Raw genomic sequence first — 27710 nt, 5'->3', positions numbered from 1 at the left:
CCCACCTAAAATCAAGACTGGAGAGCCAACTTCAAAGCACCCAAAGCCAGGGCTAAGAAGGTGGCACTGAGAAAGAAGTGAAGTGATTTCCATTGGGATGACTCCTGCTCTTTTAATGGCTCTTGTATTATTACCATGGACCACCCAGAGAGATCAAAGTCCTGCAGAACATACAGCCCCATAGATAATATAATGAAGTGGTGGCAGTGGGGGGAAGTGTTTCTCTTCCAGAGGGGAAGTGCTGTCTTTTATGTAACACCTCCCAGGTGTGTGATGCATTGACAGGGCAGCTGCCCATAGCTCCCACATGAGTTCATTCTCTTTGACCTGCTTCTGCCGTTATTTCAGAACCAGCACGAGTGGGAGTGTGTCCCTGTCACTTCACCAGCCATCGAAAACACTTTGTCTGCATCCCATCTTTGATTAATCCCACTTTTTAATATATTCCTTTTGTGATACTTTCCCAGTTCTCTGCCTCATTCTAACATTCTGGTCAGAGATTGAAAATGGGGAGGAATGGACTAGTTTGTATGATATTTGGTAAATTGCCAAAGTATGTGATTGAAAACTATGCAGGTAAGCAGGAACCTGTTATAAACATAAAACAGCTAAACTTTACCAAACTACGTGCTACACATTCAAACCTTCCTATATATGGCATCACCCCGAGTAGATTGCTCCTGAGCTCTGGGTAAATAGCCCCCCAGTGTCCAGGGTCTCCCAGGTCACCCTGCCTCCCAAGGGAATACACAATAGAAATTGGGGCTCTAAGAAATAGCAACTTTCCCTTAACACGGATCATTGTTTTCTGTAACTTCCAGAGGCATTGAAATAGCAGCTGTGTAAAGCTAATGTGCTTCTATTTCATGATCAACAGCAGAGCCTCTGTAAATTTACCACCCATAGAGCAGGTTGTTTCTGCATTTAACTAATTTCAGGGTTAGACATACCATTCAGTAACAATAACACTCTGTTAACAAAAAGAAAAGGAGTACTTGTGGCACTTTAGAGACTAACAAATTTATTAGAGCATAAGCTTTCGTGAGCTACAGCTCACTTCATCGGATGCATCCGATGAAAATTTGTTAGTCTCTAAGGTGCCACGGGTACTCCTTTTCTTTTTGCGAATACAGACTAACACGGCTGCTACTCTGAAACTTATCCTTAATGCTGTAATTCCACTGATGCCAGTGTTCTCTTTCGCCATTTCTGGTTCCAAGAAAATACAGAAATTAAAATAACCTTCAAAACTAAAATGTTGTGAAAAAGTGGAAATGTTGGTAGATCAAATCATTCAGTTTTTTCTGTGTTGTGCGAGTGTAAAAGGCACAACACATTAATTTATAAGCACATCTTTCTTAACTTCTTTAAATATCATGGGGTACATTAACTATATCAAATGGGTTGTTCAATGCAGTGAGGTTTTCATGCATTGCCCAGAAAATATTTTTAATATTATTTAAATGCACCTATCTCCTTGAATATAAAGTTATTTATTTCATTCCTGTGAAGTGTGTTGGTAGCTCAATTAATTGTGTTTATTGTCACTCTGTGTGTGTGTAAGGTACAACACAATAATTTTGTAATGCTGAAAATGTTCCCTTCTCCCTCCAGAACTGCCTCAGAATCACCTTCCCTTGGAAGATTAATCTACTCCTGTGTCTGGATGAGGAAAATATGGTTTCTATTTAAAAAAAAAAAAAAAAAAGCATTGTTTATTTAAAAGGACTGACCACACGATGGAGACACAACACCAGGAATTGCATCCGATGAAGTGAGCTGTAGCTCACAAAAGCTTATGCTCAAATAAATTTGTTAGTCTCTCTAAGGTGCCACAAGTCCTCCTTTTCTTTTTGTGAATACAGACTAACATGCCTGCTACTCTAACACCTGGAATGCAAAGCAACAGGCTCCTGCTTTGCACTTTGATGGTGAGAAGGGATGGGACTCAACCCCCCTCTGTTAATAGACACATGTAGTTAATTCTCTGCGGCCAAACATGTGAGTGCCCAGCCTCCCACCCACCCTCCCTTTTCCCAGGGGTAAAATGGGAACCGTGCTTCCCACCAGGTTTACACTTCCCTTTCTGTGGTTTACGCTCAATAGATGCCTGGGTCTGCTCGAAGGCATCAGCTAGAGACACCACCTCACCCAGAGTGTTCACGTTTTTGTCCCATAGACACTGCTTCATACCATCTTTACGTGTGTTTAGGAAATGCTGCCGAGCAACAAGTTCAAACATTTCTTCAAAGCCGGCAATTCCCCTTCCCCTCACCATTCTCACCATCCTGTTTACATATTCCCCATTACTCATACCAGCATTTCTCTTAAAAATTCCTAGAATTCACCCAATATGTTTCAGGGGAGGTCTGAAATCATTTCAAAACCATTCCTTTGAATTTATAGTCATCTAAAGCATCCTGAATGGGCATTTCCTTGAATGTGTTCAGAACTTTACCAGTTAACTTTGCAACCAAAGTGGGGATTTTCTTGTCCTCGGAAATCTCAGGAATCACACACAGCCTCTCAAAGGTAGTGAAATATTCTGTAATATCATCTGTCATTTTGCATGAAAGACACAATTGTTCCCATCTGTGGATTTTTGGAAGGTGGGAATCACTGATGGGAAGGTTCTGATTCTGCTTTTCTAGCAGTCCAATTAGTGTTTTTTGCTCTCTTTCTTTCTCCTCCATGGCTAGGACTTTCAGCTCTAGGGGCAATGGGGAGAGGGCAAAGCTCCAGATCACCATGACTGACAGGGCAGGCAGTCTAATGAGGGATTTAGCAAGCCAGAGGATCCCATCCTTCATGTGGGCTGGAACTACCTAGGCCAGAGTGGGGCTGAGCTAAGGAGAGAGCAGGAGCCCAAGAAGAGCCGGGGAACAGAACTGTGCCAGCCAGAGCCATAGAAGCAGTTCAGGGAGCAGATCTGCGCTGGGAGGAAAGCTGCAGCAACCAGAGCCAGAGAGGCCAGAGAAGCAGCCCAGGGAAATGGAGGCAGAGCAGCAGCAGCCTGTGGCTGGAGGTGTGTGCAGTGAGCCGCTTGGGAGAGCAAGGGGGACCGGGGACAGAAGGCCCAGCACATGGAGATGCCACCAGTCAAGAGGCCTTGCAGGCCAGACGTCGGGGATTGTAACCCCGACATGGGGCTGATGCTGGGAGGAAGGGTCCTGCCATCTAGAGCCTGAGGGCATGTGGCCACCGCCATAGCAAGTGTTTGACCTGTGGCATCCCTGCACCACAGCCAGGACCCCCGGGTCATGTGAAGGAGAGACTGTGAACTTCCCTCATGTGCCAGAGACTCCTGTTTGTGATATCTCTGTGCTCCAGAATGAGGTTACGTGTTTGCCGTTAATGTTTCCCATTTTCCTTATTTTTTAAATTGATTGCTCTTCAATAAATTATATTTGCTTGAAGCACATGTAATGATCAGTGGATCAGGGAAGAGTCCAGTGTGGAAAGAGTACTCCAGAATGGGGACACCCTAGCCCCTGTTCAAAGTGACCACAACAAGATTGGCGGTACTGTCTGTGGGAGGGGAAATAAAAAAGCCCCTTTACTACCCCCTACTATTTTTGCAAACACTGGTGTCTCATACCTTACAGAGCCCCGCCTCCAGGAGCTGCCCCAAGGCTCTTTTCCTGCCTTCCTTCCTACCAGTCCCCACTGCTCTGGTCCCTTCAAGCCCAACCCAGGCTGCAGCTGCTGCACTCACCAGGCCAGGGACTTTCTGAGGTGGGAACTGGCCTCATCTCTGCTCCTCCTCCTGCCTCTGTGTGTCCCAGAGCCTCTGCAGGGACTGACCCGCAGCCAGGCACTCGCTCCTATTAGCACTCGCAGGGGCCAACCCAGCTATGGGAGAGCGAGCACCCCTGGGAGCAGGGAAGTGACCAAGTCTCCCTGCCAGAGGGTCGGGGGGAGTGGGAAGAAAGGGAAAGAGGAGAGACCGAAAGGGGATAAGGAGAGATAAGTGGGGAAAGCAGCACCCAGCTCTTTTCTACTGCATCACCCCTGAGTAGAGTGCTCCTGAGCTCTGGGTAAATATCCCCCATGTCCAGAGTCTCCCAGATCCCCCTGCCTCCCAAGGGAATACACATAGGCATCTCCTTCCTGCCAGGTCTGATTACAAGGAGCTGTAGGTGTCACCCTTATACCATGATTTGAGAAAGACAGCAAACCTTGGGAACATGCATCTGTATTTACAGTCCAGTGTTACAATCCCTGCTCCAGGAGGTGTTTGTTCTCTACTCCTTCCGGACGGGCACAGAATGGGGCAGCAACAGGTTTGTGTTGCTGCACAGTCCTTAACTTAGAACAGTATCGAAATGCAGAAAATGGAGACTGAATTAAAGGGAAATATACAAATAAAAGTTCCGGCCCCTGTTGCTTTTTGAAAGAAATGACTCAAGATCCAAGTTACATGTTTTATTAACATGAACAAATAAATCCAAGGGCACACATCACTAAGGCTAAATGACTATAAACACCACTCAGCTAAGATCCCACACTGTTGACCAATATGCTTCTTGCTCTTACTAACACCATGAGTGGCAGTGGAGTTATTCCTTAAACTACAAAGGCAAGAGGAGCTCGACATTGATCTCCCCACGTTAGTAGCTACATGAGATTGCTTGTGGCATTCACGGAGGTGCTGACCACGGTGGAACACCGCTTTTGGGCTTGGGAAACAACCACTGAGGATGGGATGACATTGTCACGCACATCTGGGATGACGAGCAACGGCTGCAGAGCTTTCAGAGGAGCCACATTCAAGGGACTGTGTGATGAGCTCGCCCCAGCCAAGCAGCACAGGACATGAGAATGAGAGCTGCCCTGTCGTTGGAGAAGCGCATGGCAACTGCACTGTGGAAGCTGGCTACTCCAGGCTTCTACCAATCAGTCACTAACCAGTTTGACATGTTGACAAAAGTGTGTAGGGCCATTCATTCATTGCATCCTTCTCCAAAAGACTGTGACTCTGGGCAACGTGCAGATGGCACCCCCCCCCCCCAGCATTGTGGATGGCTTTGCATAAATGGGCTTCCCTAACTGTGGAGGAGCGATAGATGGCACACATATTCCAGTTCTGGCACCAGACCAGCTAACCACCGAGTACGTAAATCACAAGTGCTATTTCTCTATGGTTCTCAAGGCACTTGTGGATCACTGTGGGCGTTTCATGGACATTAACGCAGGCTGGTCCAGAAAGGGGCGTGACGCACACATCTTTTGGAACACTGGCCTGTTTAGGAAGCTGCAAGCAGGGACTTCCTTCTTGGACCAGAAAATCACCGTAGGGGAAGTCGAAATGCCCATTGTGATCCTGGGAGACCCTGCCTACCCCTTAATGCCGTGGCTTAAGAAGCCATACAGTTGGGGATTGGTCCTGCTTTGAGCAGGGGGTTGGACTAGATGGCCTCCTGAGGTCCCTTCCAACCCTGATATTCTATGATTCTAAGATACATGAGGCACCTTGACAGCAGCAAGGAGCAGTGCAACAACAGGCTGAGCAAGTGCAGAATGAGTGTTGAGTGTGCTTTTGGCCATTTAAAGGCCCGGTCGTGCTGCCTATATGGAAGGCTGGACCTGGCTGATGACAATATTCCTATGCTGTATTCAATATGCCTGCTGTACGCTCTATAACATGTGTGAAGGGAAGGGTGAAAGCTGTACTCAGGGCTGGACCACTGAGGCTCAGCACCTGAGACTGAATTTGAAGAGCCAGAGACCAGAGCTATTCGAGGGACGCAGTGTGGGGCCATAAGACTCGGGGATGCCTTGAGACAGCAATTTGAAGCTGAAAGCCACTAATATTTGTTGCTATGACTGGACTGCAGTGCTTGTAATGCTAGACTGGTGCAGACGATGCACTATGAAGGTTTAAGAAAGTTGCCTGTTGCTTTGCAGGGCTCTGTTTGCTTTCAATTAATGGAATGAAGATTGTTTTCAAACCAAAACCATTCTTTTTTTATTAAAAATCAACCACCGGAGGAGAAAAACAAATGGTGCAGAGAGCCCCGAAGAGGAGAAGGAGAGGACCAGCCACCAGTGGGGGAGCACCTAGAGACTTTGGAGACCACCATGGAGGGGGGCCTTAAGACTGAGTAACTTTCAAACTGTGGTCTTTTGGTGGGGGTCTTGACTGTGTTTACAGGGACACGGGGGTGTGGCATGGAGCTGCCCCCCCATCCATCTGTGTCCCCACCAACCCCCACCACTATTACCACCACCGCTGCCCCCTCCTCCACCCCCACTGGCTGTATACCATCTGCCTCAGCTCCTGCCTCTGGACTCAGCTGCTTGCTTGGCTTCCCACGCCTTATTTTCACCCTTTGGCCCAGAAGCAGCAGCCAGCCCAAATTGACTTTGTGCAAGCGCACGTGGGCGCACGTGCCCCCGCCCTGGACTGCCCACCCCACAGCTTTGCCCTTTACTACCTGTCCCATTTGCCCTATGTATCTTCTGCCCCCTCTTTTGCTCCTGCCCCCCGTTACTAGCTTCAGTTTATTTACCTGCCCCGCAGCAGCCTTTGTTTGTTTCCTTCTGCAGCCTTTGTTTGTTTGCCCTGCCCCAGCCTCTGAAGCTAGCCCCTTGGTTTCCCTGCCCTACTTCCAGCCCACTTAGCCCCTCGCTCCGTGTGCCCATGCCCCCTCCCATGCGCTTGTGCAACTCCCCATTTTAGTTTCAACCCTCTTCCCTGCACCCCCAATGCTGTTGTATCCCCCCCCTCACCTAGTGCAGGAAGAGGAGCCGGAATTCCACCCTGTGTCGGCGACTGACCCCTAATCCCTGATTGCCCCCCATCCAGCCCACCCCTTTTGGCGCCCTCCTCCCCTGCCTTCAGCCTAGCTTCCCCTTTCCCCTCCTTCTTGCCAAGGGGCACCTCCCCCACTATGCCCAGAGGAGCAGGAGAGCCCCCCCCCGTTGCTTGCAATCTGGTGGGGCCTGTGGAGGAGGGTGCAGCAGGGACACCGCCGGGCATGGGAGAGGGCCTGCCCCAAGGGGAATTTTCCCTCCCTTGTGCTGCCCCACCGTTATCCCCTCGAGTCCCTCAGCCTTCGCCTCTGCCCCCTGACACGACCCCTGCTAGCCAGCCCCCGGATGATGCCATGGAGGGCTGGACCCTAGTCCAGGGGAAGCGGGGCAAGCGGAAGGCTCGAGCTCCGCTCCTCCCATCGGACGCGGAGGCCCCCCGGAAGACCAGGAAGGGGGGCACCGATGCCGAGCCTTCCGCTCTACCCACGGGTGTGCTCCATCCACCAAAGCCGGCTGGGGAAGACGTGGCAGCACTGGAAGGCAGTATCTCCCCTCCACGGGAGTCCCTCCTCTCTGAGGCCCCTGAGGGAGCCCCCCCTGCCAGGGCGCCATCTGAAACCTCAGTGAGCCCCGAGGTGACTGTCGCATCAGGTGCCAGTGGGGAGAATCCCAGGGTGGCGGAAAACGATTTCCCATCCATCTATGAGGAGCTCGAGGCCCTGGGTCTGACCCTGGTCACCCAGGGGGAGGACGACCCTATGCCAGCGGGCCTTGATCTGGACGACTTCACTCCAGCCCCCCTTTCCCCATCCTCCCTCCCCCTAACCATTGCTTCCGCTCCCACCTCCAAGGAGCCCCTGGACTCCTCCATCAACTGGCGACAGATGGCGCCCCACTGATGGCCACCAAGGCTGTTGAGGTGATGGCCAGTGCCACGTGGCCAGGACCCAAGCCACCAGGGGCACCCCTCATTGGCGAGGAGCAATTGACCTCCTTCCCGGGAGGGGGCCCTACAGAAGAGAGTACACCTCCTCATACCGTGGCTGCCAAATCCACCATAGAGCCTGCGCCCGGCATCACTGAGAGCCCTCTCCCCGCCCAGAATCTCACCTCTAACCCTACCCCTGCCCCTGTCCCTATCCTGTCCACCTCCCAATATGTAATTGCCGCCCCTGGGGCTGTCTCCTTCCATTTTCCAATAGATGACCCCCAGGGAGCGGCCTTTCTGTTTACCCATCCTGACCCACCAGGGGCTGCTATCCTCCCTCCGCCGCCCCCTATGACCCCAGGATTCGAGGCGGGCCTAGTGGCGCCAAGCCATCAGGAGCCCCGTCAGGGGTCCGCACCCTGTCTGTCCGTCTCTGTGGGCCATGGGGCTGTACCAAGGGCCCCGTCGGGGAGTAACCAGGAGACTAACCCCACCCCCCCATGTGCTGTGAGAGGAGTTGCGGGAGTTTTTAGAAGGTGTCCATGGCTCCCTCAACAAAGTCCAGCTTGCTCTCCAGCGATGGGGGGACTTTCATCAAATCCTCCAGGCCACAAGGGCCCTCATGGGGGAAGGTAAAAGGACCGGGAGGCAGGGCGCCGCGGCCTACCAGCGGGTCCGCCTCTTCCATAACTCCTTACTAACCTATGGGGTAGATCACGGACTCCTGTGTGGCCCGTCAGGAGCCGCGAGCGTCCCTGCCGGGGAGGATCCCCCCCAGCCCTCCTCATGGCACCTCTTACCATCGCAACATTGAACACCTGCGGCTGTAGGATGGGTTTCCGCAAGTCCCAGGTGCTCTCCTTCCTTTGGGATGGGAGTACTTTGTGGTCTTCCTGCAGGAGACCCATACGGATCCGACCGCCGAAGACAGCTGGTGGCTGCATTGGGGGGACAGGGTCTACTTTAGCCATCTCACAGTTCGTACGGCTGGAGTGGCGACCCTGTTCTCCCCCGACCTATGGCCCAAGGTGCTAGGGGTCGCCGAGGCTGTGCCGGGCTACCTGCTGCACCTCTGGGTCCGCATGGAGGGGCTCGTAGTCAACCTCGTTAACATCTATGCCCCAGCAGGGAGCCTGGAGTGGCTGCAATTCTATCAGCAGGCGTCCGCCTTCCTCGGCACCTTGGATACTCATGAGCACCTGGTCCTGGGAGGGGACTTTAACATCACCCTCAAGGAGCGGGACCGCTCGGGGACGGAGCAGAGCCCAGCTGCCACTGCCGTCCTCCAGGAGCTAGTCGAACACCACTCCCTGGTGGACGTCTGGCGCGACCACCACCCGGATGACACTTCCACGTTCACCTTTGCCCGGGTGGAGGCCCATCGGTCGAGCCACTCCCAGTTGGACCGCATTTATTTATCATGCTTCCATCTTTCATGAGCCCACTCCTCCAGCATTCGGCCGGCCCCATTTATGACCATCATTTAGCCACCATGACGGTCTCCCTCTGCGCGGAGAGGCCAGGGCCGGCCTATTGGCATTTCATCAACAGCTTGCTGGAGGATGCGGGCTTCGTGACGTCCTTCCGGGAGTTCTGGCTGGCCTGGCGAGGGCAGCAGCGTGCCTTTCCCTCAGCGCGGAGGTGGTGGGACCTAGGGAAGGTGTGCACCCAGCTCTTCTGCCGTGACTACACCCAGGGCGCCAGCCGACGGAGGGATGCGGCGATAGAGCAGTTGGAACGGGAGGTCTTAGAGCTGGAGAGGCATCTGGCCGCCAGCCCCGAGGATCCACCCCTCTGCGGAGCGTGCCGGGAGAAGCGGGAGGAGCTTCGGACCCTTGAGGACCATAGGGCCCGGGGTGCCTTTGTTTGATCCCGCATCCGTCTCCTTCGGGAGATGGATCGCGGCTCCCACTTCTTCTATGCCCTGGAGAAAAAGAGGGGGGCCAAGAAACATGTCTCCTCTCTTCTGGCAGAAGATGGCACCCCCCTCACGGATCCGGTGGAGATGTGCGGGAGGGCGAGAGCCTTCTACACAAGCCTTTTCTCCCTAGATCCGACGGATCCTAACGCTTGCAGAGTGCTTTGGGAGGAGCTCCCTACGGTCAGTGCGGGCGACCGAGACCGGCTAGAGCTGCCTCTCACTCTGGCCGAGTTCTTGAAAGCCCTCCGTCACATGCCCACCAATAAATCTCCGGGCATGGACGGGCTGACCGTGGAGTTTTACCGTATGTTCTGGGACGTCCTCGGCCCAGACCTTGTCACCGTCTGGGCCGAGTCTTTGCAGAGCGGGGTCCTCCCTCTTTCATGCAGGTGAGCTGTGCTCGACTTATTGCCGAAGAAGGGGGACCTCAGCAATTTATGAAATTGGCATCCCGTCTCGCTCCTCAGCACAGACTACAAAGTCGTGGCAAAAGCAATCTCGCTGTGGCTAGGGTCCATGCTGGTGCAGCGAGACCTACACCTTCCCAGGCCACAGCATCTTCGACAATCTATATCTGGTCCGGGACCTTTTGAAACTCGGGTGTAGGGATGGTCTGTCATTCGCCCTCCTGTCCTTGGATCAGGAGAAGGTGTTCAACAGGGTGGATCACGGGTATCTCCTGAGCACTCTGCAAGTGTTTGGCTTCGGACCCCAGTTTGTGGGTTTTCTCTGGGCGCTGTACACCTCTGCAGAGTGTCTGGTCAGGCTCAACTGGACCCTGACCGAACCGGTCAGCTTCGGGCGAGGAGTACGGCAGGGGTGCCCCCTCTCAGGCCAGCTGTATGCTCTGGCAATTGAGCCCTTCCTCTGTCTCCTCCGAAGGAGGTTGACAGGGTTGGTGCTGCAGAGCCGGAGCTGCGGCTGGTCCTGTTGGCGTACGCTGATGACATGCTCCTCGTGGTCCAGGACCCGGGCGACTTGGCGCGGGTGGAGGCTTGCCAGGCCATCTATTTGGCAGCCTCCTCTGCACGGGTCAACTGGGTCAAGACCTCTGGCTTGGTGGTAGGGGACTGGTGGCAGGCGAGCTCCTTCCCAACCGTGTTTCAGGCCATCCGGTGGAGAGCGGGTCCACTGCTCTATCTCGGCATGTACCTTTCTGCCACGCATCCCTCTCCGCCAGAGAACTGGCAGAATTTAGAGGGCAGGGTGATAGAGCGGCTCCGGAAATGAACAGGACTATTCTGGTGCCTCTCCCTTCGAGGGAGAGCACTGGTGCTTATTCAACTAGTCCTGTCCATGCTCTGGTACCAGCTCAACACCCTGGTCCCGGCCCCAGGTTTCCTGGCCAACCTCCAGACATCGATTCTGGAGTTCTTTTGGTCAGGACTGCACTGGGTCCCTGTAGAGGTTCTCCATCTACCCCTGGAGGAGGGAGGGCAGGGCCTGAAATGTCCGCTTACTCAGGTCCATGTCTTCCACCTCTAAGCCCTGTAGAGGCTCCTTTATGTTGCAGATAGTCTGGCGTGGAGCATACTGACTTCCTACGCCACTTCTGAGGGCTCTGATACGACCAGCATCTCCTTTATCTCCATCCGAGAGGTCTTCTGTAAGACCTTTCCAGGGTGCCGGTCTTCTACCAGGACCTCCTCCGGACCTGGAAACTGTTTTCAAAGACCAGGTCCGTGGCGGCCACCAAGGGGGCAGATCTCCTCGCGGAGCCCCTGCTACACAACCCCGAGCTCCGTGTGCAGGTGGTGGAGTCCTGCTCGGTGCGCCAGAGGTTGATCCTGGCAGAAGTCACAAGAGTCAGAGACCTCCTGGACTACGACTGGGGAGACTGGCTGGATCCCCTGATGTTCACTCAGCGCATGGGGCTCTCCAGACCTCGTACTCCCCGGTGCGTACTTCAGGAGGTGAAGGCCGCTTTGCCGCCCACTACTTGGGTTTATCTCAACCGGGTCCTGGACGAGGGTGCACCCCGCCCATCCTCTACCCCAGGCCCGCCGGACATTTTAATTGGGACCCTGCCCCATGGACACAACCAACCCCGTCAGCTCTTCACCATGAGCTGGCTGCACGAGATGCAGCCGGTCTGCTTTCAAACCGCGCCAAGGAAACATCTATATACGCTCGTGCTCCACACCCTCCATGCCCTCACCCTCGTGTCCCACCCCGATATAAAATGGAGGGACCTCCTGCCACCTTTGGAGGGTGAGGAGCCCTGGTGGGCCAGCCTATATTTCACCTTGGTCCCAAGGCCCACCGGGGATATCAGTTGGCAGCTTCTTCACGGAGCCGTGAGCATGGGCATGTTCTTTGTGCGGTTCACCTCTATCCCAGACACCTGCCCCTTTTGCGGCGTGAGGGAAACCCTGCCACACATTTATCTGGAGTGTGCCAGGCTGCAGCCCCAATTCTAGCTCCTCACCAATATTTTATTATGGTTTTGGTTGCACTTTTCCCCTCATCTTCTTATTTATGCACTCCCTATCTGTGACCCCACAAATTCACGGGATCTCCTGGTGAACCTCCTCCTGTCCCTAGCTAAAATGGCCATCTATAAAACCAGAGTGGTCGATGGAGTCTCCTGTGACTGGTGGGCCTATTTCCGATCCTCGGTCCATTCACGTATCTGGGCAGAGTTCCTCTGGGCAGCGTCCTCTGACTCCCTTGACGCTTTTGAGGAGCAGTGGGCACTGTCCGGGGTTCTCTGTTCGGTGTCCCCATCCGGTTCCCTTCGTTTGACCCTTTGACAACACTCTTGTCCCTGTTATTTCATTAATTGTCCCCCGAATTTATTTGGTATCTAGGTCCTGTGGATTCCCCTTTTAGGCTGGGGGAGGATCCTTTAGCAGTGGATGGGCTTCACCCGCCCACTTCCCGGATCCCAATAGGATTACTCTCCTATAGCCATCTAGCCCGACCCTTTCATATAACTTATTCAAAGATTACAAAATATAAACCTATAGGGCAGTTTTCCCTTAATTCCCATTTCCAGCCAGTAAGCTTTGTGTGAAGTCACATTCTACAGTAACCTAGGAGCCTTACATTTCTGTGAGTTCATTTTTCTCTGGGTCTTCACACTACATGGGAAGATTGCATGATGAGAAATATCACCTGTGCTCTATTTTCACACTTTCTAATCTTTCAAAGGAGCAGGAGGCAAAGAAGAGATACAAATGTATTAGACTCAAGAGCAAAACTAAGGGTATGTCTACACTATGAAATTAGATTGATTTTATAGAAGTTGATTTTTAGAAATCAATTTTATACAGTCAATTGTGTATGTCCCCACTAAGCACATTAAGTTGGAGCATCGACGCACGGAGTGGTGCACTGTGGGAAACTATCCCACAGTTCCCACAGTCTCCGCTGCCCATTGGAATTCTAGGTTAAGCTCCCAGTGCCTGATGGAGCAAAAAAATGGATGCGGGTGGTTTGGGGTACATGTCGCCAGTCTTCCTTCCCTCCATGAAAGCAACTGCAGACAATCACATTGTGCCTTTTTTCCTCGGTTACCCATGCAGACTTCATAGCACAGCAAGCATGGAGCCTGCTCAGCTCACCATTGCTGTTGCGAGCATTGTAAATACCTTGTGCATTATACTGCAATATGTGCAGAACCTGGCTAAGAGACAGAAGCACAAGGATAATTGTGAGGACATGGACACAGATGTTCCTGAAAGCACGGGGTGTGGTAATTGGGACATGATGGCAGCAGTGGGGCTGGTTGATAGAGTGGAACACTGATTCTGGGCCCAGCAAACAAGCACAGACTGGCGGGACTGCATAGTCTTGCAGGTATGGGATGATTCTCAGTGGCTGCAAAATTTTTGCTTGTGTAAGGCCACTTCCCTGGAACTCTGTGAGTTGCTTGCCTCCACTCTGAAGTGCAGGAATACCAAGATAAGAACTGTCCTGGCAGTTGAGAAGCAAGTGGCTATAGCCCTGTGGAAGGTAGCAATGCCTGACAGTCGGGAATCAATTTGGAGTGGGCAAATCTACTCTGGGGACTTCTGTGATTCAAGTAGCCAATGCAATCACTGACGTTCTGCTATCAAGGGGAAAAAGGTAATATGGATGGGGAGTGTTCAGCTGTTGTGACTTGCACTGGATGTGCCATGTTTGTCTTTCTTCCACAGGACAGAAGTGACTTTGCCTGTAATGTGCAAGCTGATCTCCATATTGGAAGAAAAGGTTCAAGGTCTGGAGCAACAGGTATCAACCCTGCATTGCATAAGAGAAACTGAAGATTTCATGGACAGACGTCAGGATATGCTTCTACGGACACAACATTCTGAAGATTCAGAGCAGGCTGCACTGCGGGGACAGGAGGACGGAGAAGAAATTTGGCAGCATGTGACCTCCAGAAGAAGAAAGGGGAACGTCCATGTACCAGCAACGCAGATACAGGCAAGTAACTGTTTTCATGTTCTCTCCACAGGTAATAATGCGGAGAGTGGACTAGATGATATATCTGAGGAAAGGGAAGAGAAGGAGACTCCGCCGACTGGAAGGCATGAGATGCACTGTCCTAGGGTTGGGGGTTCCACAACCACCGCTCCCGAGAGAAGGAGGAGGGAGGTGGTTGTCGGGGACTCTCTCCTCAGGGGGACTGAGTCATTTATCTGTCACCCCGAAAGGGAAAACTGAGAAGTCTGCTGCTTGCCAGGAGCTAGAATTCACGATGTGACGGAATGACTGCAGAGACTCATCAAGCCCTCGGATCGCTACCCCTTCCTGCTTCTCCAAGTGGGCACCAATGATACTGCCAAGAATGACCACGAGCGGATCACTGCAGACTATGTGGCTCTGGGAAGAAGGATAAAGGAGTTTGAGGTTCAAGTGGTGTTCTCGTCCATCCTCCCCGTGGAAGAAAAAGGCCTGGGTAGAGACCGTCGAATCATGGAAGTCAACAAATGGCTATGCAGGTGCTGTTGGAGAGAAGGCTTTGGATTCTTTGACCATGGCATGGTGTTCCAAGAAGGAAGAGTGCTAGGCAGAGATAGGCGCCACCTAATGAAGAGAGGGAAGAGCATCTTCGCAAGCAGGCTGGCTAACTTAGTGAGGAGCGCTTTAAACTAGGTTCACCAGGGGAAGGAGACCAAAGCCCTGAGGTAAGTGGGGAAGTGGGATACCGGGAGGAAGCACGAGCAGAAGCACGTGAAGGGGAGGGCTCCTGCCCCATACTGAGAAAGAGGGACGATCAGCAAGTTATCTCAAGTGCCTATACACAAATGCAAGAAGCCTGGGAAACAAGCAGGGAGACCTGGAAGTCCTGGCACAGTCAAGGAATTATGATGTGATTGGAATAACAGAGACTTGGTGGGATAACTCACATGACTGGAGTATTGTCATGGATGGATATAAACTGTTCAGGAAGGGGAGGCAGGGCAGAAAAGGTGGGGGAGTTGCATTGTATGTAAGGGAGCAGTATGACTGCTCAGAGCTCAAGTATGAAACTGCAGAAATACCTGAGAGTCTCTGGATTAAGTTTAGAAGTGTGAGCAACAAGGGAGATGTCGTGGTGGGAGTCTGCTATAGACCACCAGACGAAGGGGATGAGGTGGACGAGGCTTTCTTCCGGCAACTAACGGAAGTAACTAGATTGCAGGCCCTTGTTGTCATGGGAGACTTCAATCACCCTGATATCTGTTGGGAGAGCAATGCAGCAGTGCACAGACAATTCAGGAAGTTTTTGGAAAGTGTAGGGGACAATTTCCTGGTGCAAGTGCTGGAGGAACCAACTAGGGGCAGAGCTCTTCTTGACCTGCTGCTCACAAACCAGGAAGAATTAGTAGGGGAAGCAAAAGTCGATGGGAACCTGGGAGGCAGTGACCTTGAGATGGTCGAATTCAGGATCCTGACACAGGGAAGAAAGGAGAGCAGCAGAATACAGACCCTGGACTTCAGAAAAGCAGACTTTGACTCCCTCAGAAAACTGATGGGAAGGATCCCCTGGGAGAATAACATGAGGGGGAAAGGAGTCCAGGAGAGCTGGCTGTATTTTAAAGAATCCTTCTTGAGGTTACAGGGATAAACCATCCCCATGTGTAGAAAGAATAGTAAATATGGCAGGCGACCAGCTTGGCTTAACAGTCAAATCCTTGCTGATCTTAAACACAAAACAGAAGCTTACAAGAAGTGGAAGACTGGACAAATGACCAGGGAAGAATATAAAAAATATTGCTCGGGCATGCAGGAGTGAAATCAGGAAGGCCAAATCACACCTGGAGTTGCAGCTAGCAAGAGATGTTAAGAATAACAAGAAGGGTTTCTTCAGGTATGTTAGCAACAAGAAGAAAGTCAAGGAAAGTGTGGGCCCCTTACTGAATGAGGGAGGCAACCTAGTGACAGAGGATGTAGAAAAACCTAATGTACTCAATGCTTTTTTTGCCACTGTCTTCACGAACAAGGTCAGCTCCCAGACTACTGCACTGGGCAGCACAGCACGGGGAGGAGGTGACCAGTCCTCTGAGAAGAAAGAAGTGGTTCGGGACTATTTAGAAAAGATGGATGAGCACAAGTCCATGGGGCCGTGCTAAAGGAGTTGGCAGATGTGATTGCAGCATCATTGTCCATTATCTTTGAAAACTCATGGCGATTGGGGGAAGTCCCGGACGACTGGAAAAAGGCTAATGTAGTGCCCATCTTTAAAAAGAGAAGAAGGAGGATCCTGGGAACTACAGGCCAGTCAGCCTCACCTCAGTTCCTGGAAAAATCATGGAGCAGGTCCTCAAGGAATCAATTCTGAAGCACTTAGAGGAGAGGAAAGTGATCAGGAACAGTCAGCATGGATTCAATAAGGCCAAGTCATGCCTGACTAATCTAATTGCCTTCTATGACAAGATAACTGGCTCTGTGGATGAGGGGAAAGCAGTAGACGTGTTGTTCCTTGACTTTACCAAAGCTTTTGACACAGTCCCCCACAGTATTCTTGCCAGCAAGTTAAAGAAGTATGGGCTGGATGAATGGACTATAAGGTGGATAGAAAGTTGGCTAGATTGTCGGGCTCAACAGGTAGTGATCAATGGCTCCATGTCTAGTTGGCAGCCAGTATCAAGTGGAGTGCCCCAAGGACCGGTCCTCGGGCCGGTTTTGTTCAATATCTTCGTAAATGATCTGGAGGATGGTGTGGATTGCACCCTCAGCAAGTTTGCAGATGACACTAAACTGGGAGGAGAAGTAGATATGCTGGAGGGTAGGGATAGGATACAGAGGGCCCTAGACAAATTAGAGGATTGGGCCAAAAGAAATCTGATGACGTTCAACAAGGACAAGTGCAGAGTCCTGCACTTAGGAGGGAAGAATCCCATGCACTGCTACAGACTAGGGACCGAATGGCTAGGCAGCAGGTCTGCAGAAAAAGACCCAGGGGTTACAGTGGACGAGAAGCTGGATATGAGTCAACAGTGTGTCCTTGTTGCCAAGAAGGCCAATGGCATTTTGGGATACATAAGTAAGGGCATTGCCAGCAGATCGAGGGACGTGATCATTCCCCTCTATTCGACATTGGTGAGGCCTCATCTGGAATAGTATGTCCAGTTTTGGGCCCCATACTACAAGAAGGATGTAGAAAAACTGGAAAGCATCCAGCGGAGGGCAACAAAAATGATTAGGGGGCTCGAGCACATGACTTATGAGGCAAGGCTGAGGGAACTGGGATTGTTTTGTCTGCGGAAGAGAAGAATGAGGGGGGATTTGATAGCTGCTTTCAACTACCTGAAAGGGGGTTCCAAAGAGGATCTAGACTGTTCTCAGTGGTAGCAGATGACAGAACGAGGACTAATGGTCTCAAGTTGCAGTGAGGGAGGTTTAGGTTGGATATTAGGAAAAACGTTTTCACTAGGAGGGTGGTGAAACACTGGAATGTGTTACCTAGGGAGGTGGTGGAATCTCCATCCTTAGAAATTTTTATGGTCAGGCTTGACAAAGCCCTGGCTGGGATGATTTAGTTGGGGATTTATCCTGCTTTGAGTAGGGGGGTTGGATTAGATGACCTCCTGAGGTCCCTTCCACCCTTGATATTCTATGATTCTATGATTCTCTGACTCTGGGAAATGTGCAGGTCATAATGGATAGCTGTGTTGCAATAGGTTTCCCTAACTGGGGTGGGGCAACAGATGGAATGCATATTCCTATCTTGGCACCAGACCACCTTGCCAATCACTACATAAACCGCAAGGGGTACTTCTCAATGGTGGTGCAAGCACTGGTGGATCACAAGGGACATTTCATCGACATCAACATGGGATGTCCTGGAAAGGTGCATGACGCTCGCATCTTTAGGAACTCTGGGCTGTTTGAGCAGCTGCAAGAAGGGACTTACTTCCCAGACTACAAAATTACTGTTAGGGATGTTGAAATGCCAAGTTATCCTTGGAGACCCAGCCTACCCCTTGCTCCCATGGCTCATGAAGCCATACACAGGCAGCCTGGACAGTAGTAAGGAGCAGTTCAACTACAGGCTGAGCAAGTGCAGAATGGTAGTAGAATGTGCCTTTGGATGTTTTAAAGCTCGCTGGTGCTGTTTGCTGACTAGGTTAGACCTCAGCACAACAAATATTTCCATTGTTATTTCTGCTTGCTGTGTGCTTCATAATATCTGTGAGAGTAAGAGGAAGATGTTTATGGTGGGATGGGAGGTTGAGGCAAATTGCTTGGCTGCCAATTTTGAACAGCCAGACACTAGGATGATTAGAAGAGCACAGGTAGCCATGCTGCACATCAGAAGGAGTTTCATGCCTGGCCAGGCTACTGTGTGACAGTTGTGTTTGTTTCTCCTTGATGGAAACCCGCCTCCTTTGTTGATTTTAATCCCCTGTAAGCCAACCACCCTCCCCACTTCAATCACAGCTGATAAAGGAAATAGTCGCTATTGTTTTGAAAACATGCATTCTTTCTTTATTAATTAAAAAAAAAAGGGAGATAACTGATAAGGTAGTCCGGGTGGGGTAGGGGAGGAGGGAAGGACAAGGGCACATTGCTTATTGTAGCCACATAACAAATCGAAACTGTTTCAATGGCAGCCTTCTGTTGCTTTGGCCATCCTCTGGAATGGAGTGGCTGGGTGCCCGGAGCCTCCCCCCACCCACATTCTTGGGTGTCTGGGTGAGGAGGATATGGAACTTGGGGAGGAGGGCAGGAGGTTGTACAGTGGATGCAGCAGCAGTCTGTGCTCTTGTTGGTGCTCCTGAAGCTCCACCAGACACCTGAGCATCTCTGTTTGCTCCCCCATTAGCCTCACCATTGCATCCTGCCTCTTCTCATCGCGCTCACATGATGCTTTCCTTGACTCTGCCACTGAATGCCTCCATGCATTCAGCTGTGCCCTATCAGTGCGGGAGGACTGCATGAGCTCGGAAAACACGTCATCTCTAATGTGGGGTGGTTTTTTTTTGCCTTCTAATCTGCGATAACCTCAGGGATGGATATGATAGGAGGAGCACAGAAACATTTGCACCTGCAGGGGGATAAAAAGGGAGAGTAACATTTAAGATGATACATTTCTGAGAACAAAAGGAGACTTTTTCAAAGTGAATCAAGCAATTCACAGCAGACAGCACATATGCTTTAGGTACAAGGTCGCTTTTTGCCTTTTATATTGAATGCCTGCTGGTATGGTGACACACCACACATGGCTGGGCAACAGAATTCAGTTTCCAGGCAGCCATGGTAACCCAAAGGGTATGTGGGTTTGGCTTCTAACACTTTCATAACATGTGGGAATGTTTTCAAACTGCAGTGTTCTATAGCATGCAATGCCGGATGGGTTTCACATTTAAAAGGAGGGGCTGTGGTTTTCAGGTGGATGTGCAGCACACACCTTCCCCCATCCCTCCACATGGCTATTTGGGATGATCCCTACACCCCTCCCCCACCGTGTGGCTATTCTCTGGGATGATCCCTTTGAGCTAAATGCAAACAGCCCAGCATGAATGGGGTCCTTTTACTGTTCCCTTACAAAAATTCCCCTATTTCAACCAGGTGACCAAGAATGATATCACTCTCCTGAGGCTAACACAGAAAGATAAAGACCAAATGTTGCTTGAATGCGACCAAAACCCAGGACCATTCGCTGCCATGCTTTGTGCTACAAAAATTCCAGACTACTTGCTACTGGCTTGGCGTGGTAAAGGGTCCTACCATGGAGGACAAAATAAGACAGAAACCTTCTGCAAAGGCTTTCAGAGTACCTCCAGGAGAGCTTCATGGAGACATCCCTGGACCATTCCTGCTCCATCCCCAGACATGTTAACAGACTTTTCCAGTAGCTGTACTGGCCGCGAATGCATCCGAAGTCTTCAGGGCAAATCAAACATTAAACACTATTGCTTTTAAACCCTGTACTGTAGTTACAAATGTGCACTCACCAGAGGTGCCTTCTCCAGCTTCAGGGCCAGGGATCCTGCCTTGGGAGGGTATTGGCTCCAGGGTGATGAAAAGATCCTGGCTGTCGGAGAGAACAGATTCAACGCTTGCTTGCTGTGCAGTCTCCTCCTCCTCATCCACAAAATCCTCCTCCGTGTTGCATGAGACTCCCCCCTTGCAGGTGTCCACAGACAGTGGTGGGGTAGTGGTAGGTCCCCCCTAGAATGCCATGTATCTGATCACAGAAGCAGCATGTATTGGGCTCTGACCCAGAGTGACTGTTTGCCTCCTTTGTTTTTTGGTAGGCTTGCATGAACTCCTTGACTTTCACGTGGCACTGCTGTGTGTGTGTGTGTCCCTGTTGTAGCCTCTGTCCATCATGCCCCATGCGATTTTGGCATATATATTTGCATTTCTTCCTTTTGATCAGAGTTCTGCCTCCACAGATTCTTCTTCCCATACAGCAATCGATCCAGTGTCTCCCGTTCACTCCATGCTGTAGCTCGTTTATGATTCTGGGGGGACTGCATGGTCACCTGTGCTGCTGAGCTTGCAAAGCTGAACAAACAGGAAATTAAATTCAAAAGTTTCTGGGGTTTTTCCTGTGTACCTGGCTAGTGCATTGGAGTTGAAAGTGCTGTCCAGAGCGGTCACATTAGAGCACTCTGGGATAGCTCCCGGAGGCCAATAATGTCGATTTGCATCTGCACTACTCCAAATTCGACCCAGGAAGGTCAATTTTAGCACTACTCCCCTCGCTGGGGAGAAATACAGAATTCGATTTTAAGAGACAGTTAGGTCGATGGAACGGGGTTGCTTGTGTACACACATTCATTATAAAATCAACCTAACCCGGTTAAATTTAACCTAACCTTGTAGTGTAGACCAGGGCTAAGAGACCAAAACACAGACTCTGGACTCAGCATTCATGTATCCTACAGTCTGAACTTGGAATCTGATACATTCCCCCATTGGCTACCATCATTTGCCCAGCATGGAAGTGCTTCTTGTCCAACAAGGCAGCCAGACTGGGACTCATAGGCATGGAACGGCTCTGAAGGAATCAGCTGTTTCTCTCTGTGCTTCATGAAACTTTGGAGCCAAATGGTAAAAGACAGCTGTTCACAATTTAATCATGGCATCCTTTAGGAGTATGATCAATGCCACTTAACTAGGGAGCAGAGTTCTAAAAATAGTTTACCTGGGCCACAGGTGACCATAGCGTCCATCTCTGGGATGAAAATCAACCACGCGTACCTCAATTTCTACCAGAGTTCTTGTCAAATCGTTGACCTTACTTCCAGCAATTTTACACTTCTCTGGCATAGAATTCTTCACCAACCACACAACATATCAGTAGCGATAGTGAGGTATAACTCCCCCAAATATGCACTTTTATTTCTTTAATGTGGTAGTGCAGATTTAAATTGGGGAATAAATTCAGGTGTGTTTTAGAATCCCTGTAAGACACACCAAATGTCAGTATCTATTAAAAATAGGTATCTTTCTGCAGCTATATCACATTCAACACGGATTTCATTTTCTACACATTTGCAGCATCTCCCAGGGGTGAGTTGAACAGCAATGTCACTTCCATTTTCCCCATCTCTACCTAGATAGGGACTGCATTTCCCAAATAATAGGCAACATGCACCTGATTAGGAAAGAGATATCTTCAGGAGCGACCTCCCACAGGGACTGGGCCACAACTGCTTTGGGAGTGAATGTATGTGTACTTTGCTTATTTACAAGTAATTTACTAGTGAATCCTCTTCCCAGACCTTTAGAAAAAAATATTGACTTAACCAACTGAACAACAAGGTGATTGGGATGGTGATGTGGAATAAGAGAATCCCTCTGACTTACCCTAGCAAAAAAGTGAACAGAATCTTAGGAATCATTTAAAAAGGGATAGAAAATAAGATGGAGAATATCTTATTCCCCTTATGCAAATCCATGGTAGGCCCACATCTCGAATATTGTGTACAGATGTGGTCTCCTCATCTCAAAAAGGATATACTGGCATTAGAAAAGGTTCAGAGAGGGCAAATAAAATGATTAGGGGGTTGGAACGGGTCCCATATGAGGAGAAGTTAAAGAGTTTCCTTTCAGCTTGGAAAAGAGGAGACGAAGGGGAATATGATAGAGGTATATAAAATCATGAGTGGTGTGGAGAAAGTGAATACGGAAAAGTTATTTACTTTTTTCCATAATAAAAGAACTAGGAGCCACTGAATGAAATTTAGCAGGTTTAAAACAAATAAAAGGAAGTTCTTCACACAGTGCATAGTCAACCTGTGGAACTCCTTGCCTGAGGAGGTTGTGAAGTCTAGGACGATAACAGGGTTGAAAAGAGAACAAGATAAATTCATAGAGGTTAAGTTCATTAATGGCTATTAGCCAGGATGGGTAAAGAATGGTGTCCCTAGCCTCTGTTTGTCAGAGGGTGGACATGGATGGCAGGAGAGAGATCACTTGATCATTATCTGTTAGGTTCACTCCCTCTGGGGCACCTGGCATGGGTCACTGTTGGCAGACAGGATACTGGTCTGGATGGACCTTTGGTCTCACCCAGTATGACTGGTCTTATGTTCTTATCTTCTTACCTTCTTCTGTTGTTACAGAGGGTGAAATGACATTTTCCCCTATCCCTGCCCTGTTTCTGATCCTTGTTATAGTTCAATATATTTTAAGTGAGGAAAATGGTAGTAAAAAAATCTGCTCTCCAGCACAACCTGAAGCAACATCCAAGCAACTGCGAATGAAACAATTTGTTTCCGAAGGGGAAACTTGATGACTAACAATTGCTTTTAAATGGGGGAACAGTATAACCATGATTCTCAGGGTTTGTTTAGACTAAGAAAAGTGATGGAGTTTAGGTCAGGTCAAGAGGAAAGCTAATGCCAACCACTGCACATGGGCTGTATCAGCACTACAACTATAATTGTCTTTTTGCACCAAGATCACTAACTTGAGCAGCCAATGCCATGTACAGTCCTAGTGGATGTAAGGCACAGGTAGTTTTTGCCTCACTGGAGCTTGTTGGGATCAAACCTCTCTCTCCCACCTGGTGCTCAAGAACATTCCTGGCAGGGGGGACACACACTCCTTCGACTCAAAAGGAAAGAAGTTGATACAAAAGATCACAGAACTGACCCCAAAGAAGGGTGGACTGCAAAAGGCAGAAGCAGGCAACTCATCTGGGGGAGCTGAGAGACCACAGTGAAGATGGTGCAAAGATGGTGCAAAGATCACTATGTGGGAATTAGCAAATGTGATTTAAAAAAAAAATCTTTGCCTAATCAAGGCATTTATTACAGTTCTCTCCCATGTGGATTTTCTGATGTTTAATAAGGCTGGAGCTCCAACTGAAGTGTTTCCCACACACAGAGCATCCATAAAGTTTCTCACCTATGTGGATTGTCCTATGTCTAATAAGGTTTGAGCTCCGATTAAAGCATTTCCCACAGTCAGAGCATGTGTAGGGCCTCTCTCCAGTGTGGATTCTCTGATGTATGGTAAGGGCTGAGCTATAACTGAAGCTTTTCCCGCACTCAGAGCATGTGTAGGGTGTCTCTCCTGTGTGGATTCTCTGATGGGTGGTAAGGGCTGAGCTATAATTGAAGTGTTTCCCACACTCAGAGCACGTGTAGGGTTTCTCTCCTGTGTGGATTCTACGATGCACACTAAGGTGTGAGTGCCAACTAAAGCTTTTCCCACACTGAGAGCACATGTAGGGTGTCTCTCCTGTGTGGATTCTCTGATGTGTGATAAGGTGTGATCTCTGATTGAAGCTTTTCCCGCACTCAGAGCATGTGTAGGGCCTCTCTCCGCTGTGGATTCTCTGATGTGTGATAAGCCTTGAGCTCTGACTGAAGCTTTTCCCGCACTCAGAGCATGTGTAGGGCCTCTCTCCACTGTGGATTCTCTGATGTATGATAAGCCTTGAGCTATAACTGAAGCTTTTCCCGCACTCAGAGCATGTGTAGGACATCTCTCTAGTGTGGATTCTCTGATGTGTGATAAGCCTTGAGCTCTGATTGAAGCTTTTCCCGCACTCAGAGCATGTGTAGGGCCTCTCTCCACTGTGGATTCTCTGATGTGCGATAAGCCTTGAGCTATAACTGAAGCTTTTCCCGCACTCAGAGCAGGTGTAGGGCATCTCTCCAGTGTGGATTCTCTGATGTGTGATAAGGTTTGAGCTCTGATTGAAGCTTTTCCCGCACTCAGAGCACGTGTAGGGTTTCTCTCGTGTGTGGATTCTACAATGTATGCTAAGGTGTGAGTGCCAACTAAAGCTTTTCCCGCACTCAGAGCAGGTGTAGGACGTCTCTCCAGTGTGGATTCTCTGATGTGAGGTAAGGGCAAAGCTCTGATTGAAGATTTTCCCGCACTCATGGCATGTGTAACATGTCTCTTCCAAGTTGATTTTCTCACGTTTAACAAGGTCTGAGTGGTTACTGAAGTTTTCCTCTGGCCTTTGCTGACTCTCACAGGCTTTTTCTTTTTCTGGGAGTGCACAACTCCCAGAATCATTCCCTTTGGATCTTCCTGATAACATTCCATGGGATTCTACTTCCTCAGCATCTTCCTGCTGGGGTTTCTCCTCGTTCTCACTCACCATCCCAACGCCTGATGAGAGACAGAGAGAATCCAAACATAGATCACTTCCTGCACCAGAGAGAAAGGAAATCTCAGACAGAAGAATGGAAAAAGGGGTGAAGAAACCAAAATATGCATGGGAGAGATCAGACCTATCAAGAGCTGATTTTCCCCAAACCCTTCCCCAGAAGAGAGAGAGGAAGGGATCAGTTCTGGGTCCGCATCTCACCAGAACTCTCATGGGAAAGTGAAATTGGGGATACACCTGCTGCCAGTTGTCAGTCAGGGTAGGTGGGAAGCCATGAGTGACATCCGCCTAATGATTCTACATCTGCAGGGAACAATCCTGAACTTGGAGAGCTCAGAAGGTCTTTGTAGGACATCCTAAATGTTTCCTGTATTCACGGACAGTTTTTGAGTTGGTTTAACCAATTCCTCACCTGTGCAGGAAGCTCTTGGGAGCACTTCTTTCTCAGAGCCATGGGGGTCTCGGAACCACGGGTCTTCCCCTCGTTCCAGCTGCAAGATCACATCAGGTTTGGAAACTGGAAACCCTGCTCAAGGCAAAGAAAACAAGGGAGGTCAGTGGAATTTGTGGGATACTTGTCACAAGGAATATTCCATGGTTTTAAGCCCAGCTCATTTTTAAGTAGTAACATCCCAAGGCCAGCTTCTTTGGCTCAAAGTGTCAGGAGAGTTATTATTATTATAAATCATATTCATTACCTTAGTGCCTAAGGACCAACTAACAGCCCATTGTGCTAGGCACAGTACAAACCCAGAATATCAGATGGCCTATGCCCTAAAGAATTTACAATCTAGATAGACAAGGCAGACACTGAATGGGGGAAGGGGTAGAACCCACCAGCTGAGTGAACTATGTGAAGGCAGAGTGCCAGATCTGATGAACCCAGCATATATCTTGAGACTATTGTATTTAATGTTATGATTAGGGCCAGTGTTTTCTATAAATTACCGCTATTACTGCATTTTTTTCCCTGACATTACCTTCATTTCTGGAATCACCGTTCATATCCAGAATTGCTGAACAGAGGGTGGGTGGGGCATGCAAGGTCACAACCCCCCAGATTTCTGCCCAGAGACACCTGACTCATCCCCACAGTGCAGGGCAGAGGTGATGTGTGGGCAGGGGACACCGTGTCATGCCCCCCTCCCGATTAATGCCTGGAGACACGTGACTCCCCCCCGGGGCACAGGGCAGAGGCTGGGGGCTGGCTGCTGTTGAGACTTGCTGCCAATTTCTTCCCTCCTCATACAAATCTGGGCTTAGCAAAACCACTGGAGCTTCCTCTGAGCAAGGAGGGCACTTGGCAGTGGGATGCCGGGCTCCCTCATCATACTGCGGAGCGGATGGCACTTGTACCTCCTCTCGGTTGTGTCCACAGCACCTCTCCCCTGCTCATCTCCCTGAACACAGGTGGTTCATGCCCTGTCTCCCCAGCACTCAGCTGGCTCTAGGCTCTCAATGCTCAGTGTCTGGGCCCCACCTCCCACACATAGCTGGCTCCTGTCATCTCCCCACAATGAATTTTCATGTTGTAAAGGATTATATATTGCTCATGTTTGTCAATTACTATGTTTTCATTGCCAGCAAACAGTAGCCCTAGTTATGACTGTTATCTCTATATTTGAGACAGCCCTTGAAAGCATGAATACTTCACAGACAGCTTATGCTCTAATAAATTTGTTAGTCTCTAAGGTGCCACAAGTACTCCTTTTCTTTTTGCGAATACAGACTAACACGGCTGCTACTCTGAAACCTGTTCACAGACTATGATGCTGAGATGGGTCAGATGATACTGGGGAGGGCTGAGGGATGGGTTCCCTGTGCAAGATGGTGTTATTATGGGGTGATGAAATCTCAAGGTTAGTTATGCAGTTCTCCAGCTTTTGAAGCTTTGTCCTATGCTGAAAGGGGCAGTTAGTGATTTAACCTCTTTCAGGAGACTGAAGAAGACAGACAGACTTTTGGGGGAGAAACAGCTGAGTTTGAGTTGACTGAGGGGGGATCTTTTATAAAACTTTTGTAAAACTCAAGTTTTACTATATAGTCTGTAGTCAATCAGGAAGTAAGCGGGGGGGGGGGGGGAATGGGAACAGGGAGTGGGGGTGGGGAAACTGGAAGCATGTTTTGCTAAGGGCAGGAATGGGAACAGGGACACAGATGTAAGGCTCTGTGATGTCAGAGCTGGGAAGGGGGACACTAAGGAAGGAAACAGGAATCATGCTTGCTGGAAGTTCACCCCAATAAACATCAAATTGTTTGCCCCTTTGGACTTCGGGTATTGTTGCTCTCTGTTCATGCGAGAAGGACCAGGGAAGTAAGTGGGTGAAGGAATAAGCCCCCTAACAATCTCCTGTGATTATGAACTGGAAAAGGAGTTTCAGAAATCGATCATTGATCAACTTTTGGCTGACTTTAAGAAAACCCCCTTCTGGCAGAAAAAGTTGCTGCAGTTTTGTTACCATTTTCAACATACTTTTATGACAAAGCGTTTTCCTCGTACGCACATCTGAAAACCAAATACAGAAACAGACTTGATGCCGAACCAGACCTGAGACTTTATCTTTCTCCAGTGGTTCTGGATTTCCAAGAGCTATGCAGAGCAAAGCAAGTGCATCCATCATACTGAGGAAATTTAAACTTAAATCTCTGGAAATATTCATTTTTAGGAGAGGGTTCACAAGATTTCACAATTTAGTGAAAGGGGTTCAAGGACTGTTAAAGTTTGGGAACCTCTGGTCTAGATAATACTTAGTCCTGCCTTGAGTGCAGGGGACTGAACTAGATGACCTCTCGAGGTCCCTTCCAGTTCTTTGATTCTATGAACCAAAGGCAGAGAAGAGCAGAATCAAAGAAGTCACTTTGGGGGGATTCTCCCTGTTGTGCCCAAGACAGCTGTCTCAGGTTTATAGAGTTGTTTAATGGTCTAGCCTTTATAGAGTCTCTCCTGGGAGTGCCCCCTTTCATGGGCTGGGACTAGTTTTAGCTTTTGGCAAGCGTGACCCCGGGCGCTCTGAGACTGGACCTTCATGCCTCAGCACACCTTGTTTCTTCCTGTGGCTCCCCAGTGAGTCCAAATGAGTAGACACTCCCGATACAGACTGTGA

The 27710-nt window shown here is 49.7% G+C and overlaps 1 protein-coding gene across 2 annotated transcripts in view; it reads right to left on the bottom strand.

Annotated features, from left to right (window-relative positions):
* The window catches only part of LOC119849376 (zinc finger protein 420-like), a 3142523-nt gene that overhangs the window by 1901106 nt on the left and 1213707 nt on the right, over positions 1–27710 (bottom strand). The gene's annotated exons all lie outside the window — the stretch shown is intronic.

This window comes from Dermochelys coriacea, chromosome 28, assembly GCF_009764565.3.
Source record: "Dermochelys coriacea isolate rDerCor1 chromosome 28, rDerCor1.pri.v4, whole genome shotgun sequence".
Lineage (NCBI taxonomy): Eukaryota > Metazoa > Chordata > Testudines > Dermochelyidae > Dermochelys > Dermochelys coriacea.
This window is presented reverse-complemented; position numbering and strand designations above follow the sequence as displayed.